This window comes from Lichenostomus cassidix, chromosome 1Ab (genome assembly GCF_008360975.1).
Source record: "Lichenostomus cassidix isolate B80296 chromosome 1Ab, HeHo_3.0, whole genome shotgun sequence".
In the NCBI taxonomy this organism is placed as follows: domain Eukaryota; kingdom Metazoa; phylum Chordata; class Aves; order Passeriformes; family Meliphagidae; genus Lichenostomus; species Lichenostomus cassidix.
Genome location: NC_139481.1, coordinates 9,085,665 through 9,104,010, shown reverse-complemented (window position 1 = coordinate 9,104,010; position 18,346 = coordinate 9,085,665). Strand labels below are relative to the sequence as shown.

The 18,346-nt window shown below is 43.1% G+C and overlaps 1 protein-coding gene across 5 annotated transcripts in view; it reads right to left on the bottom strand.

Moving 5' to 3' along the window:
• DUSP16 (dual specificity phosphatase 16) overlaps positions 1–17,862 on the bottom strand; it is a 62,421-nt gene extending 44,559 nt beyond the window's left edge. For 2 of the 5 annotated variants that reach the window (XM_085049714.1, XM_085049717.1), the window contains exon 1: positions 17,356–17,862. The gene's annotated coding sequence lies outside the window, so the exon portion shown is untranslated. Of the gene's footprint in view, positions 1–9,701; positions 9,839–17,071; positions 17,209–17,355 lie in introns of those variants that run through there. The other 3 variants (XM_085049713.1, XM_085049716.1, XM_085049715.1) reach the window with 2 other exon arrangements.
• Between the last annotated feature and the right edge of the window lie 484 nt (positions 17,863–18,346).

Below are 18,346 nucleotides of genomic sequence, written 5' to 3'. Positions count from 1 at the left end.
TTCGAGCCAGAGCTACTCTGCTTCAGGTAGACTGGAATGAGGAAAGCAGCAGGGAAGAAATTATCTCTTGCTGTACCTTTAGTCCCTCACAAATAAGAAAAGGACGCCCCAGGGAAACTGCCCTACTGCAGACAGCAATTCAAGTAGTACAGATCTACCCAGGAACATCAGCTTTACTCTGCCTGCTCCTGGAAACACCTTTACTACCAGCACCTGAGCTTGTAACCACAGAAAAAAGCATGACCCTTTCCTGAATGAGCTACTTAAAAGCATTTGAGGTGTTTCTTCCAAAAGGAACAAAGTTCACCAGCTCTAAGAAGAACATCTGAAAAAACTCACCATGTCACAACTCAACAAAGATAGAGATGTACTGTAAAATGGTTGTTCCACTACACTTGGCACCTACTACTGCATATAACACCACAACTTGAAGCAGTGGTTCCCAGACAGGGCAATGAATAGTCCAGGAACACATCTTTTAAGATGTCTAGCTTGAAAAAAATCATAGTCATATCCAAAATTCTTTCGGTGAACAACTAACATCAAGAAAAAGATTTACTGACTTAGAACTCACATTTCTTTTTGGGGATAAATGACCAGAGAGGACCAGACCAAGAATTTAAATATGGGTGCTTTCTTTTAGTATTTTTAAGGAACTGTCAAATCCTCCTGAGGCTTTTCACAGGCTGCATATCCATCCAGCAAGGCTAAAGGCAATTCCCATGATACTCCACCCAACCCCTGTGTTTTTCAGACATTCAAATGCATTCAGTTCTATCCACGAGAAAGCTTTTCTAAGGAGCAAGTTCCCTGTCTGAACCCAGCAATTAGATTACCAGCAGTTTCAGACACAGACAAACTTGCAAAATCCACCTCTAGACTACTGATGCCCCAAGCAGGAATGATGATGCATCCACCTCAGCAGAAGCATTTGGAACTTCACAGAGAGAGCAGCCTGGAGGTAACAGTGCCATCAAGTTTGCTGAGATAGGCATCTTCTGATTGTCTCACAACAATTAAGAAAACCTTAAAATTAAATAATTATGAAGGAGAAGAGCAACTCTGGGCCACCTTTTATGATTCACAGGTTTCAACTAAATTACAAAGAACGAGAGATTATGCCTCCAGGAAGGTCTGGTAATTTTGTTACTCTATTTATATTGTCATCATGATCAATTGTGATTTTATTTCAATTTTTTAATCCAGAGGAGTTACTTAATCTGCTATAAAACTGTAAATATAACTAAACTGTTTGATGTTGACATCCTCACTAAGAGATGAATAAATCTGTGTCATATACAAACAGTTCAGCAAACACCCAGCATTCCATATTAGCACCTGTCTGGCCTCTTAAAGAGAGATTTGAAAGTTCAGTCAGAACATTTGGCAATTTGTTGTAGCTTTGAGTTCTCTAAGAAAACCAACACCCAGGAAAAAAACTGAATTCAACACACACTATGTGTTGTAAGCTTCCCAAGGTAACACAGTAACAGCAGCAGTCAAGGGATGTGTCCTGATGGAGAAGAAACAAGTTTACACGAAGTGTTCTGGGGATTGTAGGAACCACTAGGTGACTGTGACAGCTCATCTCACCTTAGATTGCTGCCTCAGAATTTAGCTCTGTTAAAACCTCCACAGCAAACCTAATCACACTTTAAGAAAAACCAGTACTGCTTGTAATACAGTCTCATAGAAAAAGCAGAAAGACAGGAATTTACACCAGAAGTTACAGAAAAACTGTGGGTTTGTTTGTTAAAGACTTACTTTGAAGACGTCATCTTGTGCATGTCAACTACTGGCATCAGTAACAAAAATAAATTCTTGCTTTTAACAGAAGTAACTGAAGAGACAGGCAACTTAAGATGTCATTACACTTTCTCCTGGATTTTAAGCACCACACATTGCAATAAAAACAGTGACAGAAAGAAAACATGATTAACTGATGGCCAATCTAGAAAAATGCAGCACTAGGTAATGGTTTCACCTTCAAATCAAGTCAGTGCATGCTTAAAAAACTTCCAGTCCCCTCCTGAAGGAATTCAGCTATCTGCTACAGCCAACAGGCTCCCATTTTTCACTTTTCCTCTCTTACACCATCTGATGGGATGGATTTCTCCCCATACTTCTACATGAAAGTTAGAGTTGTATCCTGCCCATGTTTTCACTTCCTACTAAGACACTTCAAACCGCACAGAAGGATGAAAAACGCTCACCTAGGCACATGATCTCTTCTCTAGCAGCACAGCAGTGTTTCTTTCAGCCTTAATATGCTGCTCACACTCACACACTGCAGCAAATGTAATTTTCCAGACCTGTTCTTTGACCAGATGCATCTTTATTTTCTTCTTAAGCCATATAACACGAGACCATCACCTCTGTCACAGTCCCTCTCCAGACACTGCCTCAAACCCACTATTTGCTAAGCTGTCTACAAGGCCTTTGGCATCAGCACTAACACTATTTGTGCTGACCAGAACTGCCTAGGTGAACACTTTGCCTCTGGGACCACCAAACACAGCAGTCCATGGTCTGGGACTGGCCTCCTGGGTTCTGTAATAAATCTCTTTATTACTGCATGGAAGGGATACTCTAAAAAAAGTGTATGCTAAGTAAAAATAAGCTGTGTATTTGGTTTTAGATGCCAAAGCAAACAAGATTAGTACTCCACAAAGAAAATAACCAAGTTATTTACCACTTTGGAGTTTTACCAAGTATTTGACACAACCAAGCTAAAGCTGAGGATTTTAGGATATTTTCATTACAACTTGTTTTTGAATAATTGGGTCTCAAGACAGCACTGTTTTGCAGAAAAAACATGCAAGCTCCAATACCTTTTCTCTACTTTGGGAGTAAAACTTCTCTAATCATTCCATTTCACAACAGCAATCAAAATGAAATGAAGAAACAAGTATTTTGATAGCAAGGTCTCCATGTTCAGCGTTTCATAACAGTTTTGTGGCTGCAGAGATGCCGTGCCGTTCCGGACAGAGTGTGTCTCAAAATGGAAACCTATCCAGAAGGAATTTAGAGAATCATGCTCCCCAAGTGGAAGGAACACAGCTGACACAGAAGCAGAGAGTGCACTATAGTGTATCCCAGCCTTCCTTACTTCCTTTGGTAAAATGGCACTGAAGTCAACTGAAGCCCTCTGTGCACAAGGAACCACAAGTTGCCATGAAGACTCGTGAGGAAAGGTCTTCTCCTAGGGGAAAATAAGAACAAACAAACCCCCAAAAGAGTCTGTCAGGAGAAGGGGAGGAACAACAGGAAGGAAGAAGAAATCACTACGAATCTGGCATCTTTAATTCAGAAAAACACCAGAGCTCTTGCAATTCCCACAAACGAAACAAGGAATCACACAGTTACTGTGGAAAAGGGGGAAGAGTCCAGCCAATTCTGTTTAGAGAAGGAAGTAAGGGGAACACCATGCCAAGCACAAGAGGAATTTAATTTGATGGAGAATCTACATTTCAATTTAGCCATTGAACCACTGCAGGTCATGCCAAGGGACATTTTTTGTTCCGTGTTTGTTCTTTACCTGGCAATAAGAAAATAAGCTTTCCCCCTGCTCCTCACTAGAAGGATCTTACACTGTGCTGGGAAGGCAGTTCAGTGTTTGCATCAGCTCACTGCTGAATGACAGTGCCCATAGCATAACCAGTTCACCATACTGCTGGAAAAGTTCCCACCAAAACTCCTGCCATGCTGCAGTGCTCCAGAAGTGGTGGTTAAGACACCACTGGTCCAAAAGATCCTCAGTTCAAGAAGGGAGAGGAAATGAAAAGCTGCGTGTTTAGCTCCCAGCTGAGTCTGGAAGTTGTGGAAGGTATACATACCACTTCACAAGGAAGGGGAACAGGAAGCCATGAAAGAAAAGAGGCATTATGTTGAAATGGTAACATTTTCGTGAGGTTACACAGGCCAAATGAGCATATCCCAGAAAAATGTGAATCAAAGCCTGGGTAAAGAAACAGCAGCATTAGTGACAGCAGATAGAAGAAAATGGGAAAAAAGGAAAAAAAATACTTTAGAAGAGCAAAAAGTATAAGATCAGAAAACATACAAAGTAAGAAAAATCCTAAGATCTGATGCACAAAAAATAAAGAGTGCAATTGAATTCGATACTAGTAACTAGATAATAATAACTGAGAAAGCAGAAATAGGTTTCTTTGCAAGGGCCTCTCCCACACAGGGTGCTGGCAAAAGGTGAGTTCAAGATAGATTAAGTCAGGTCTAACACAGCAGAAGAGGCAAAAAAAAAAATTGATTAACTAAGAGTAAGCCACCATGTTCTTAACATTCAATGAGGGGATTAAGTCTTTAAGGGCTGAGGAAAAAACAGAAATATGTAATACTTTCTAAAGCAAGCTATTCCAGCATAGGTAAAAGGTGTTTGTAGAAAGTGCTATACACAAGAGAAAAGAAGAAAAGGACAGACAGATAGAAAAACTGCTGAACTTCAGTACCAGAACAAGTTACTTAAAAGCAGCCACACAGAGCCTCTGGCAGACCTTATGACAGGCATAAAGGAGCATATGGCAAGAAATGAGAGAGGACACAGAACCACCCTTCTCTGGCAGACCCAAACCCACCCTTAAACTTGTTTATGTGTCTTTGAGCATGTCAACTCAGTTGCTTGAAGCAACTTTAAGTAGACTTTCTAGAAAGCCCACTTTGTAGTCTGTAACAAAAAGTTCCAAAGAATTCAAGATAAACGTAATATTTACAACCCTATGCACCCATTCCCCACTGCCAAGGAGATGGAAAAAGCCCTCAGAGGAGTCATAGTAGAGGGGAAAAATCCCCAACCAAATGGATGTGTCTGTTGATAGTAACAACACTGGATGAAGTCATTGGGAATGAACCACTTTAGTACCTGGCCAAGAGCAGAGATGTGCTGACAGACAGCTACTTCAGCTGACTTGTTTGCACAAACCCACATGCAAATTTGGCATAAGTCAGCACAGTGTAGTGGTCTGGGGGAAAAAAAATTTCTCTTCCCTGAATGACAAAAGCCTTCAGCTTACAAAATGTCACCAGTAACATGACTAGTCCTGACGTGCTGTAGAGATGGCAGGTTCACCAGCAGGATGTTCTGGATTCCTATCTGCACAAGAAAAGACCCTCTGCAACACCACCTCTTCCAGTGTGGATGGCATTCCATTACAGCAGTGCCATACAGCATCAGGAGCTCTGCACAGTGCCAGCTGAACCTGCAGAACCCTTTTACTCCAGGCAGTACCCCAAAAACACAGTCCTGGTATCACCATAGTATTACTTAGAGTCAATGTGAGGAACACTCAAAACACCCAAATGGTTGAGATTGAAGGTATATAAAAATACAGCATTAGGAATAAAAAGAAATCAGACACTACCACTTGAAAAGTAATGGGAGTGCTAAATGGAGTTGTAGGTTTAATCAACACTTCCCCCAGAGCAGTGGGCAGAGATGACACAAGCTATTAACAAGTGAGAAAAATGACAGCTCTGAACACACTGGCATCATTTAAGTTAATATGAGAAGAAAAAAAAAAACAGGGTAAAAAATGAACAGACATTACTAGCTATCCATTCTCAAATCAGAAAAGAGATTTTTCATTTTAGCAAATACGTGTGACACAGAAGAAATGTTTTCAAGTTTCCAGTAGGAAGAGATGAGATTTTCATTTCACTTGCCTTTGAAGGACCCAGTAATGAATACACTTGTGATTTCTGATCTGAAAGATACACCATAAACTACCAAATGTACAAAATTTATCTGCCTACTTAGCTGTGACCACTAAAACTACATACTGCATGAAGACCATATGTCCAGACTTTCTCAATTCATTATCCCTAGAAAGAACCTAAGAAGCCTTGTCATCTGCAAGGCTATTTTGTCTTCTAGCTATTTAATTGTTTTTCTTATCCTATAAGCCATAAAAAAACCAAAAAAGAAAGTGACATTGAATGAAAGCTTTATAAGACATAAGCTGCCATGGACAGAGTATATGTGTAAATATCCACATGTGCATGTCCATGTATGTGTAGATACACAGTTTGAATGTGGATGTACATTTAAATATATATGTCCTGGCCCTGCTTTAAAGCAAAAGCATCCTGACAGAAGCCAAGTTCTAAACTTGTCAGGTGGCAGACAAGAGTTTCCCTATGGAGCACAAAGCTCCTGGAGCCCTGGGAAGCCAAGCCAAGCTAACTTGAATGCACAGCGGCAAACAAAGAGCAATCAGCTTAATAACCTGAATCAATGGTTCCAGCCCTGGTTTCCAGTGGGTAAATCCATGTCATGAATATACTTCTTGCTGCCTGTGCAGAAGACAAGCTCGAGGGGGTACATTCCATGCCAGCTTAAAACAAGCTAAGTCAGGGCTACCAGTGAGCACCCCAGTGCCTCATGCCAGCTCACGTGTTAATCCAGCAAGCTGACTCAAAGGGCTTCATCAGTCACAAACCAACTGTACCACCAAGAAGAATAAACAAATGCAGCAGCAAACCACATCCAAACAATCTTCAGCCATTTCTGGTTCCCAGCTTTGGCTCACTGTGGGATCCTGACAGTCATTAAAAGAGTGAGTTTGAAAAGACAGTGGCTGGGAAGACAATGAATCTCAGCACCTGCAAGCATTTCTGCCACAGAAATGCACCCTGTGTTATCCTCATGTGAGAGAGCTCCACCACTCCCAGTGAATCCATACTGATGTTCTCCAATTCCACTTCTACTGTGACTGAACCCACTTTTGGACAACAAGGGTAACAGTCAGTTGGGCAGAACACAGAAGAAAGGAAAAGACAGTCTACAAAGTATTTTACTTCTAAGCTTTATCTATGTGTTAAGAAGGCAGGTAATTTAAGGTCTGGCACAGAGCATACAACCACCTAGAGTCTATGGAACAAACAGTATGATGGATTTCTGGTCTGCTTCAAACCAAACACGAAGAAAATAGGCTTCTTGTGAGTTTTTCTCTGACTTGGCCTGGAGTGAAGTATGAACAGTCGTACAAACTACCCTACGCAGCAGGCTTAGGGCAGCAGCTACAGGCAGAGGGACTGGGTCAAGCAGCCAGATGTGGTAACCTTTTCTATGTGCACAGCTGGAAAAAGACACTGTCAACAGTCTTTAGACTACTGTTTTTCTGCTTTGTGTATTTGGGTTAAGGCTCCTTGGGGCACTGACTAGTTCTTCTTACAAAACACTCACTCCAATGGCAGCATTTAACATAACCCCAAAATGTTAGAAGACAAACAGCAAGGGCCTGGGGAAGCCAGAACATTTGTACCTACAATGTAGTTGGAGGATATCAGCCTCTTGAACTCAACGTATTCTAGAAGTAAAAGCAAAATTTGCCAACTTTTTCTTTCATATAAGTTTCTCTTCTGTCTAGTGTAATTCCATACATACCAGATCTTTAAAAGGCCAACAATAAATTACTAACAGCACGAAGAAAAATAGCAACTCACAATGGAAGTGTTCAGACAGATAATTTTCCACACTTCTTCCTACCCTCTCAGTTGCACTGAAAGCCATGTCTTTATGTGGACTCAGGAGAATGCTATTTGAAGCTTAAGCCTCTGAACCTTACCAATTTTCAACATGAAGATATGGTCTATAATGAAAAGTTCTGAAATCAACTCATTCTTAAATATTTACAAATGCCCAGTGATAAAGACCAAATACACAAATCCACACAATGTTACTTTCTCAAAAGCTACCACATCATCCCACAGGGCATTTCTAGTTTTTAAAGTGTATCTTCAGTTACATGAATTATAAACCAAAAAAACTGTTTAACAATCTTCAGAAGGTATTTTCTAGATGCACAAATAATATTTACTACCATGAACCTATTGGAAGCACACCTTTCCCTGTACTTCCTATAACTTGTCATTAGACTTTATTTAGAGAGCCTGTCAAAAGACTTCTCCTCATACAAACAGAAAATAACTCTTTTGTTATCTACAAGTAGAATGATCCTATTCTGTTGTTAGACAGAACAGACATTAGACCTACAGTTTCTGTGATTTAAATGAAATGCCATTTTCACATACAGCTAATGCAGAACTTTTCTTCCTTTTTAAAAATATTTTTAATCTCTGTTGACTCTACTTTCTCTTTTTCCTTTATTTAGCCCACATGGGTATAATTTCTAAACATCTGATCAATACTTTTTCCTTCCATTGTGTCCTTTTCTTTCTCTCTCCTAAGAGAGCGTGTAAGTTCTGTTCCTTACACACATCTTCCTCTTCTAGTATTTTCACTACGACAGAAGTTGACCTTAACACACAGCTTTTGAAACTGGATAAACTGTTTGAAACTTCAGCTTGAGAAAGTGATAAGCCTGAGTATTTTTCCACTGAAGTGCACTTTAACTGCATTTTTAGTAAAAGCAGAAGGATCACAGCTCTGTCCCCAGACATCAGAAGACAGAACTGTATTTCAAGAAAAGCATTTAAACACAATCAGAACAAAATGTGCAGAATTCAGAATTCAAGGAAGCCTATTTTACTGCTGTTGGAGAAGCAGAAGGATGTGGTTACATGTTGGTGGTTCAATTTCTTTATCTGCATCTTGTCCCAAAGCAGCTGTCTACTTAACACCCATCCCTCCTCACCTTAAAGAAAGAGTAATGCTGTTTTCTGCCAAGAGATAGACTAGAGTACTCCAGCTGTGCTCTCCTGTAGAACAATTGACCTTTCAAGGAGGAAGTTAGGCTTGTATATTCTCACTTTGCCAACATAAATGGAAAAAACAGGTAATACACAATAAATAGCTAAGTAAGCATAAGGTATCACTACATAAAAAAAGCAGTACCACAAGTTGAATCAAATACTAAGCACTCAATAGAAATTAGTTACTTTGGAGAATAGAACAAGAAGATTTTTGTAAGTGTACTTAATAATTTAGTTAAGCAAAGATATATAAAAATGCAAATACTGGATATCTACTCCAGTACCAGGCAGGTTCCAGGTCAGGGAAAAAGCACATTAAGTGATGTCTCCTTTTTCTTTAGGATCTCTAACATCTGCCTTATAATTAACGGTTTGATTACTTTCCTTTTTTTTTCTTTAAGACCAAAATTGAACTGAAGATCACATGTCAATACTGAGGGGTGTATACACACACACACACACACACACACACACACATATATATATATATATATGCTGAGCATGTACATACACAAAAACTTATATGCTCGACATCCCTCCCAAGTTAATCTATGACATAAATTCTTGGCTTTGGAATACTGAAATACTTAAATCACCAAAGCAGTCTTACATTTAAAAAAATTATTCATCACACCATGAAAGCCATTTTTCTGTCAAAGTAGACAGTCTCTTCAGGGGAAAGGGGGAAGAAAAATAAAATGAAAAAAAGTGGGAAAACCCCCATTGAAGGGTTTGGCAGCCTTTAAAAATTCCCAAAACAAACAACTGCATCTCTCTAAGCCAGCATTTGCTAACAGTCTCACTGCATTCAGGTTTTTCCTGTGCCTGCCACTTCAGCAGCACATTCAAGGAGATAGTGCCAAAGCCTTCAGAGATGCCAAGACCTGAACCTTTACCCTGAAGCAGTCCCCTCTTCCCACCCACCCACCTCCTCTACTGCATTACCTCCTTATTACTGACTTAAACAGTAGACAAAGTCAGTGACTGAAAAGAACATTCTGTCTATTTTAATGCTAAATTTTCAAAATCCTCACCATGGCTCAATTAGAAAGATTAGATGATCATTGGTTGAACCCTCAATATCCTGTAGGTAAAAGAAAAAGATTTAGTGTTAAACAGCAGCTGTATTTTCACTTAGCTATGCAGACATTTCATAGCCACTTGGCCATACTGGCTTATGTCTGGGTGTTTGAGTAAAAATAGCTAATGTGCTTGCTTGTTACACCATGAAATAAAGTGCACAAAGGAATTGCCAGGACTGCTTTTGCCCATGAAAGGCAATGGTCATTAATAGCTTGTACTTGCAGAAGGCTGTCAGAGGAGCAGCATGCCTGTGCTTCCTCCAGTTTTCTATAGGTTTAACCATACATGAGGCAGCAGAGAAAAAGACACCACACATTTCCTCATTTCGCAACAGGTCACACCTGCAGGGGAGCTGGCAAGTCATGCAAGCCTCAGTTGCAGAAAAAGCTTCAACTCTTGTAAATTTGAGGGGGTGGAAAGATGTGTGTCTCTTCATGGAAATAGTATCTTAAGAAAATCTGCAGTGACAGTAATAGTTTATCAATATTTCACCATTTCCTTTTGCTGTCCTGACCAGTATCTTGGAGATGTGAATTTGTACTCCTGTTCTTCATCCTTGTTTTTCTTGAAGGAGTTAAATTTCTTTTCTTTCATATTTAGACAGGAAACAGGCAACAAATGCACTACTCATACAATCATGTCTGGGCTGGATAGGCATATTTTTCAGGCATCTTCAAATAGGTCTACCTGGAAATCACAGCAGACAGGCAAAGTGAGCCACACTGATGAAACAGGCTTTGTCACCCAGATGGTAACCAAACATGGATCTATGTCTGTGGTTATTAAAAGTGTGGCATTATATCTCTAACATTATGAATTATCTAACAAGCAGAAAAAAGAACTGAAAAGGTGACAGTTTGCCCACACCGTGTCAGCCATGAGAAGTCAGGGATTTTCACCAGCTGGACAAGAGACATCACTTCACCGACCAGGAAAAATCTAACACCAGACATACTCAGCTGAAAAGTTACATGCAAGAAAAACCCAAACAGTGAGACAGTGAGAAACAAACATGGTAGCAGCAGAATGTACAAGCAGCTCTATTAGTTTTATTGGACTTTATTGTAAGTCTCCTACCAGCCAGGAGAAAAGGAAGTTTACCAGCTCTCATAAGGATGGTGCCCATCTGCCTTCAGCTGCCCTCTCTTCCTGAGATACAGGACTATGAACCTACAGACAAGTAACTGGAGATCACCCTTCTTCAGTAAGGCCTCCCAACACCCACTGTGTAGAAGTTGGAGAGTTTTTAGGAAACTGAAATGACATGAGAGTAGCCTCAGAGAGAAGGGAAGAAGGTTCAGGGTCCTCTTGCTAGAAGAGACTTACCATCAATGCAGAACTCCACACAGACTGTGGGAAGAGAGATTTTCACAGCCTATTCTCAATTTGGAGCACACCTTCCTTACACACAAAGTCTCCTGACAGGTGGAGGGAGCCCTCCTAAAGTGGTGACACCATTTGCCTTCTGCTAATCTGGACTCAGTCTGCTGTGCATTTTGAAATTTATCAGAACCCAACAACATGTCAACCCAATGCACTAAGATTCCAGCAGTACTCCTTCACTGGAATAGTTTTTTTTCTTGCTTAAAAGTTGGTAAACATATATGAATTTTTGTGGAAACCAAGCTCAAGTTTATTCTGTTTGCTCCCCAGTTGTTCTTAGGAAGAGGCCTCTACCTAAATTCTTTTCGTTTGGAAAGGCATTTCCGAGTATGATGGGGTTAGAAGAATGACAAAGGTTCTTCCCTCTCCACCTCTCTTCCCTCCCAGTTTTCCAGAGTTCAAACACACTCCCACAAAAGTCAGGGATGGTAAAGCTGGAAGACAAGAGAACACACTGTGTCTCAAGCATGAATTTTCAAGTAGGGAGGTATGAAACCCCAACACCTAAGCACTTGTAACAAAACACTTGTGAGAACTGGATAGGTGATAGGTACTATATGTATTCTAGGTAGCATTAATAGGATGAGTGGAAAGTAATCCCATGCCTGTTCTTCAGGCAAACGTTCTTGGGGATTTCAACCCACATTTGATATTAAAGCTTGTTTCAGTAGCAGGATGGCTGAGAGAAGCCCTCTGAAGCATGGTTCAGGCTCTTTGCGTGTATTTGAAAGATGATGTTCAGAAGCTGGGTAGCTTTCCTCCTAAAGGGACTGCACAAACTTAGTGAAACATGCACTTTGGAGAAAGGTACTCCCCTGCAAGCACCATCTTGCAGGTAAAAATCCAAGTCCTGGCATGGGATTTGAGTCTGCAAAGTCTGCAAAGACTCTTACAGCTAGCAATCAAGAAGCAAAAACAACACTCGGGCTATTAAAAGCGTGGCATTTATATCTCTAACACGATGAACTATTCAGCCTTTAAACATGCTTTACTAGGGGTTCAGTAGGAGCAAAATGCAGCACTGAATCAATTTTATCCAGAATAGTGTGGGAGGAGGGAGAGTTCCTCTCCTATTTTGAGAGCAACATCTATGCTACACATGCAGAGCCAAAGCCTTCTAATCCAGCAGACTGAATACATACTAGTTATTCAAACTCAAGAACGTGTGCATAAAAGGAATTTCATACAATTAGTCCCCGTTGTCCTCCTCGGTTTATGCTCTCTGTAAAGTTCTCATTCCAGCATTGCTACATTACACACTCAGACCCATCTTTTTGCCTCCCACAATGCCTTCAGTAATGTAAAAAACATTAGACAAGCAGGCAGGGATATATAAATAGAGAATATTGGTATAGCCACTGATCTGTCAGTCAACAGGCTCAATTCCCCAGATTATTACAGTAAAGCAAAAATCATGTGAAGCACAATGAAAATGGATAATACTATTTCAGTCTCAGTATTAGAAAATCTGTCAATTTTCTCCCAAAGTAAAGTAATGGAACACAGTTCCATTATGACTTTATAAAAGTTTTTTTCATATTATTTTAGCAGACCATCTCTCTGGCTAGCATGCAAAAAGCAAAAAGTTCTTATGGAGAAAAAATTACATTTATTCTCAACTAATGAAAGCTTTTGTACATCTCCACTTTTGTATCTTTATTTGCTAAACAAATGGCAGAAGTTTGCACCTTCAAATTGAAGACAAAGAAGAGTGTGAATGCGCCTGAGGAGGTCTGTGCAAGGAATTGATCTTAGTTTATGAAGAACAGCATGAAAACTTACACCACACCGGGAAAATTAGCTCGAAAAACACACTTAGAAGCGGTAGAAGTCACTAGCAACATAAGTGTCATATTGTAACCAGGAAAGAGCAGAGATAACCCAATTCCTCTCAAAGGAGAACCTTGTTTCAGGAGTTCCTTTCATAGGTTACAGCTTGGGACAGTGAAAGTGCAGAAAAGCAGCACCGTGGGAGCTCGGGAATGTCCCCACCGAATCCCCGCAGTCCCACCGGAAACCTCCCATCACTGAAACAACACTCTTTCCCCTCTTTCCTAGCCTGCCCAATTATTAATTTTGGTGGGTTTTTTTCAGCTGCCGGAGCATTTCATAGGGACACAACATGGAAGGCTGCCAGCCTTCCCAGAGCCAGCTCTGAGTAGGACACTCTTGGCTCAGCACAGACCACATAGCACAGCGAAAGGAAACACAGGGCCTTGAACTCACGCCCATCTTTGCTCTCCTCCTCCATATACACACCCTACATGCAGATTTGCTCTGAGCGCTGAGCAACAGTAACTCACTGGAGCCCAACATCATCTCCACTGGAGACCACGATACCTGCCAGCAGGCCCTACCTGTAGGCAAACCAGGAGCTGCTCAGATTAAAACTAGGCAAATCTAGAAGTTAAGATGTCAAACTTGACCATTAATGTCTATTTTTTGTTTCCTTCAGGTGTTACGGGAAGTCACAGAGTAACTATAATAGAGATTTGCTACTTGGAGCTGATGAGACAATACCAATGTAAAGATCAGACGTGGTGGACCAGAGAAGTGGTGATAGCAGCTGCCCTGCTGGCATGACTGTCCTCAGAAAACAGGAATACTGCAGGAGCATGGGGCATCCCAGCCTCCTCCCCTGCCCCAGAACTTAGCTTTGGCATCAGGGTGGCGATACTATCATGCTGGTGATAAAACCCTGGGGACAGGGTCCCCCAAGTAACGACTATCAAGCAGCCTGAACTTACAGAGTTCACCTCACCTTCTTGCAAATGACCCCTGGTCTTCAGTCAATTAATAGCTTTAGTCCAGAATGACATCCTGACGCACACCACCAGGCCAGCCATCACCTAAGGCCTTTGATTTGTGCAGAAAGTAGAGGCCAGTATGCAACTGGCAGCCCTAAAGGACGATATGTTACCCTTTGTTTACGAGGGAGATACCAAATAAACCACAGAAATATTAGTGATACTGATATGTACTTATCGATATTTAAAATATTATACAGAAACCCTTTATGTCACAACACTCGTTCTGGAAGCAATCCCTAAGGATTTGTAGGGGAAGTGAATGTACCATTTGACACATTTGGGACATGCTTACTTTCCTATTACCAAGAAACCAGCTTCTTGATAAATCTTCTTAAATAATCAAGGATGTAGCATTACACAACCATGCACAAAATACTACAAGATTGCAAGAAGCATTTAGTCACTATCAAAACAACAAATCCACAGGGATAGATTCAGTGGAGTCACACACCAAACCCACATTTCTTTCAAAGGCTGAAAAAAAAGTAGAAAAGAAAAAGGAAGGGATGTGTCAATCCTTCCACACCTCATCCTTTGACAGTAACTACTCTATGCCATCTGGCTATTAAGGACTGTCACCACTTGAAGAATATCCATGATGCTTTCCTGACTGCTTCTACAGAAAAGAAAAAAAAGTCCTAGAAAATTCAGCCAACATACTATAAAGTGAAAGCTATCATCCTGCTGCCTCTTTTTTCTTAGGGGGATAAAAATCCTTCAGCTGTGCTTACTGTATCTCTTAGCAAAATTGTATTTTGAAAACAGTGAATACTGCTGAATAGGTCTGAGGATTATGGTGCCAAACTTTAAAAACCCAGGTGACAGAGCAAAGCCCTCACCCTGCACACATCTCTTACTGCCTAATGCGTTGGAACAGAGCTCACTTGAAGATAAATGCAAGTAACAGAAATCACCATCTAACTTGGCTATTTGACATTTCTTACAAAGGATGAGAAGAGAGCCTGAATTTAGCCTCTCAGGGCTTCAAAAGGCCTACGTGAATCTCTTATCTGATAGGCAGAAGAGCGACTGGCCCATCTCACATCCAGTTTGCAGTGACTCTGTCTGACTGCACTGCCCTGTGAGCAGCAGCACAGAGCTTGCAGGGCACAGTCGATTTGCCAAGGAAGGTGCACAGGCACATGGCAGATACAACCACAACTCCTCCCACGGGCTGAGCGCTGGCACCCCGCCGGGGCTGGCTTGGGAGACAGAGCTCCCAGAGAAATCCATTTAACACATTCCTGCACAGCTTCTGCCGATACCATCCCCATGGTCAGCCCAAGCTAAAATCAAACACCCTGCCCGGCCAGCTGTCTGTGCTGAAAGAAGAGCATGCATTTTACAGAAACAAAGATAACTGAGCTCACTATCTTCTACACAAGTTTTTCTGGAGTGATTTTGTGCCATTATATCTGCTTAGGTAGCTAACAAAAGCAGAGCTACTGGAGCAGGAATGTACTCAGGTATCTTTATACAACGTGTTACATTTTTAAATGCTTAGATTGTTTTTCTGGACCTTTCCATATGTATTAAACCATACAGCATTTTGAAGCTACCACCTCTGGCACAGGAACTGACACCTTCTCCACTGCTTTTACTTAGTTGTTAATTTAAAAAGGGACTTTTAAATTGTGTATTACGTTTTACTGAAGCACTATTGGTTAAACAAGGATAACAACTGGAACTTACTACAATTCAGATATTTCTTATAGATTCCATCCTCAAAATATTAATAAGCATAAAGCATACTCAGTAAATGCAAGATTTACTTGTGAATATCACTATTCTTTGTATCTTCTGTCATTTAAAATGAAAGCTAAAAATACATGTACACCTCCCTGTTGCATACTTAGCTCCACATTCAAGCAGAAACTCCCAGACAACCAACATAAACAACTGTGATGAATGTTTCAATCTCCAATGGGCAGTGGGATGAACACCATAAAAAGAAATTAAGACTTACTATTTTTCCACCTCCCCTCAAAACACAAGAGTCTAAACCAACTCCTGTTTGGTAAGTTGTGACTTTGTAAACCCTGTATCTACCAAACCACACACTGCCAAGGAATAGCATAAATCTCAGAGTAAGGATTACAAAATCATTTTGGGGTTTTGGTTGGGGTTTTCTCTTTGAAGAACCCCAACACATCCCTGCAAAAAGAAACAGTTCAATTTGCCTTTAGGTTTCAAAACTAGCACAGATCTATTTATTCTGCTGGGTATACACCAAATGTTTGAACAAAAAAAGTTAGTCATAGGTCAGACAATACAGCTCGCTATGACTACACCCTTCATTTGAAGGAAAACCAAAAAGATCGATTTTGTATTTCAACCAGCTGAAATGACAGTAAAAGAAAAAAAAAATTCTGGGTTTTCTTTGCTTAAAAAAAAAAATTTTAAAAGTTAAAAAAAAAAAATTTAAATCCCAGCTTCTCATCTGACATCTAACCCAATGTTTTTTGGCCGCTGAAATCCTGCCATTGGCCAGAGTCGGCAATAGGCACATCCCATACACCTGGTGATGCGCTCAGCCCCGCATCCCGGCCCGGGGGGACAAAGCCGGCAGCGGGGATCTGTCAGGCCGCGTCCCGCCGCCAGCCCCGGGCCGGCAGCTCCGGCGAGCGCGATGCCAGGTTAACAATTTGCAATTTGCCTCCCTCCTGGACGCCGCGGCAGCCCTCCATTTTGTCAGCCGACTCAATTTAAACGTTCTCCGAGTCGAAGGCAGAACTTCAACGTTTCTTCGGGAGCCCTCCGGGGCTTTAAAGCATCCCCGACCATTTTGCGCAGCCCGCTCGGAGCCGGCGCTCCGGGCTAAGTTTAGCAGGCAGCGGCGCACGCCGCGGCTCCCGGCAGCGCCGAGCCCCCCGCGGGCAGCCCGCCGGCTCCTTCCCATCGCCGCTCCTTCCCATCGCTCCTCCCGCCCCGCGCTCCGGCGGCGCCCGGCTTCCTCCCCGCACCGGGAGAGGCAGGTGGATGTCGGGAGGAGAAGAGGGAAGGGACGGGAGGCAGGAGCCGCCGCGGGCAGCGGGGTGCCGGCAGCAGGTAGGGAGGGCAGCGCGGGGCGGCCGCCGCTGCCGTGCGGTGCCTGTGCCGTTCCCCCTCCCTCCGGCCCCCGTTCTTACCACCTGCGGAGGCGGCCGGAGCCCGCCCGGGCCGGGGCAGCGACCTGTCCACTGCGGGCGCTCTCCTCCGGAGGTGAGGGGGCGGCGGGGAAGGGCATGCGGGAGGAGGGAGGGAGGGCTCCCGCCGCCCGCCTCTCCCTCACCTCCCTCCCCCTCCTCCTCCTCCTCCCCGCCCAGCCCGGCCCGGCTCGGCCCGGCCCCCCCCGCGCCCCTCGGCCCCCTCCCGGCTCGGCTGGCTCGGGGCGGCCCCGGGCCGGGGGTCCGTGCGCTGCTGCGGCACTTACTGTGTCACCCTGTCAGTCTGTCAGCCTGTCCCCTCGGCAAGGATAAAAGGCATTGCCCACCAGCCTCGCCACTGCCGCCCGAAACAACTTTGTCTCCTTCCAGTTGCGGGGAAAGCTCCTCTTCCTTCTTCTTCAATAAGGGTGGTGGGGGGGAACCCACCCAAAAAACAACAACCGAGCCCCAGCAATTTTAAAAATTAGAAAAGAACAGAAAAAATATAGTCGGTCTTTCTTTTTTTTTTTTTTCTTTTAAGAGTGGGAAGCGGGAAGGTGGGAGGGGAGAGGAGCAGAAAAAGGAAACATTTGGAGCTTTGGAGCTCTTTTTTCCCTCTCCTTCCCCCCTCCCTCCCAAGATGGCTTGAAAAAATTAAAAGGGGACAGTGATGAGGAGGACACACACACCGAAAAGCTCGGGACGAGGGAAAAAGTTTGGAGGGTTGGGGATTTTTGTGTGTGTGTTTGGTCTTTTGGTTTGTTTGGGGTTTCTTGTTTTGTTATTTTAAAGCCTTAGGTTCCCAGAATGACCCAAACGACGACAAACGCCCGGGAAGAGCAAGCACAAGGAGAGGAACGAGCGAGAGAAAAGAGTTTTGCTGGTCAGTAAACTTCAAGCTGCTGGGATGAGGTCATTGGTGTAAAAATAAAGCGATGGCGTCATTTGAAACCAATCCCAGTGAATGAACTCAGCCGGGGGGTGAAGGTGGGGGGAGAGGGTGAAGGAGAAAGAGGAGGAGCGGCGGGAGAGGATCCCTGCGGGGCCGCGGCGGCCGGGCAGCCCGGCGGCGGCAGGCGATGGCGGGGGGGCTCTCTCGCTGTCCCCAGGGGAAACACGGACCCGCTGCCCCCTGCCTCCAGCGACAGCCGCCGGACCGCCCCTGGGAGGGGCCGCGGCCGCGGACCGATTCAACCGAGCCGCCGGCGCGGCCCTTCCCCGCCCCTCGCCCGGCCCTCGCTCCGTTCCGGCCTCTCGGCAGGGCCCACCCAGCCCGCG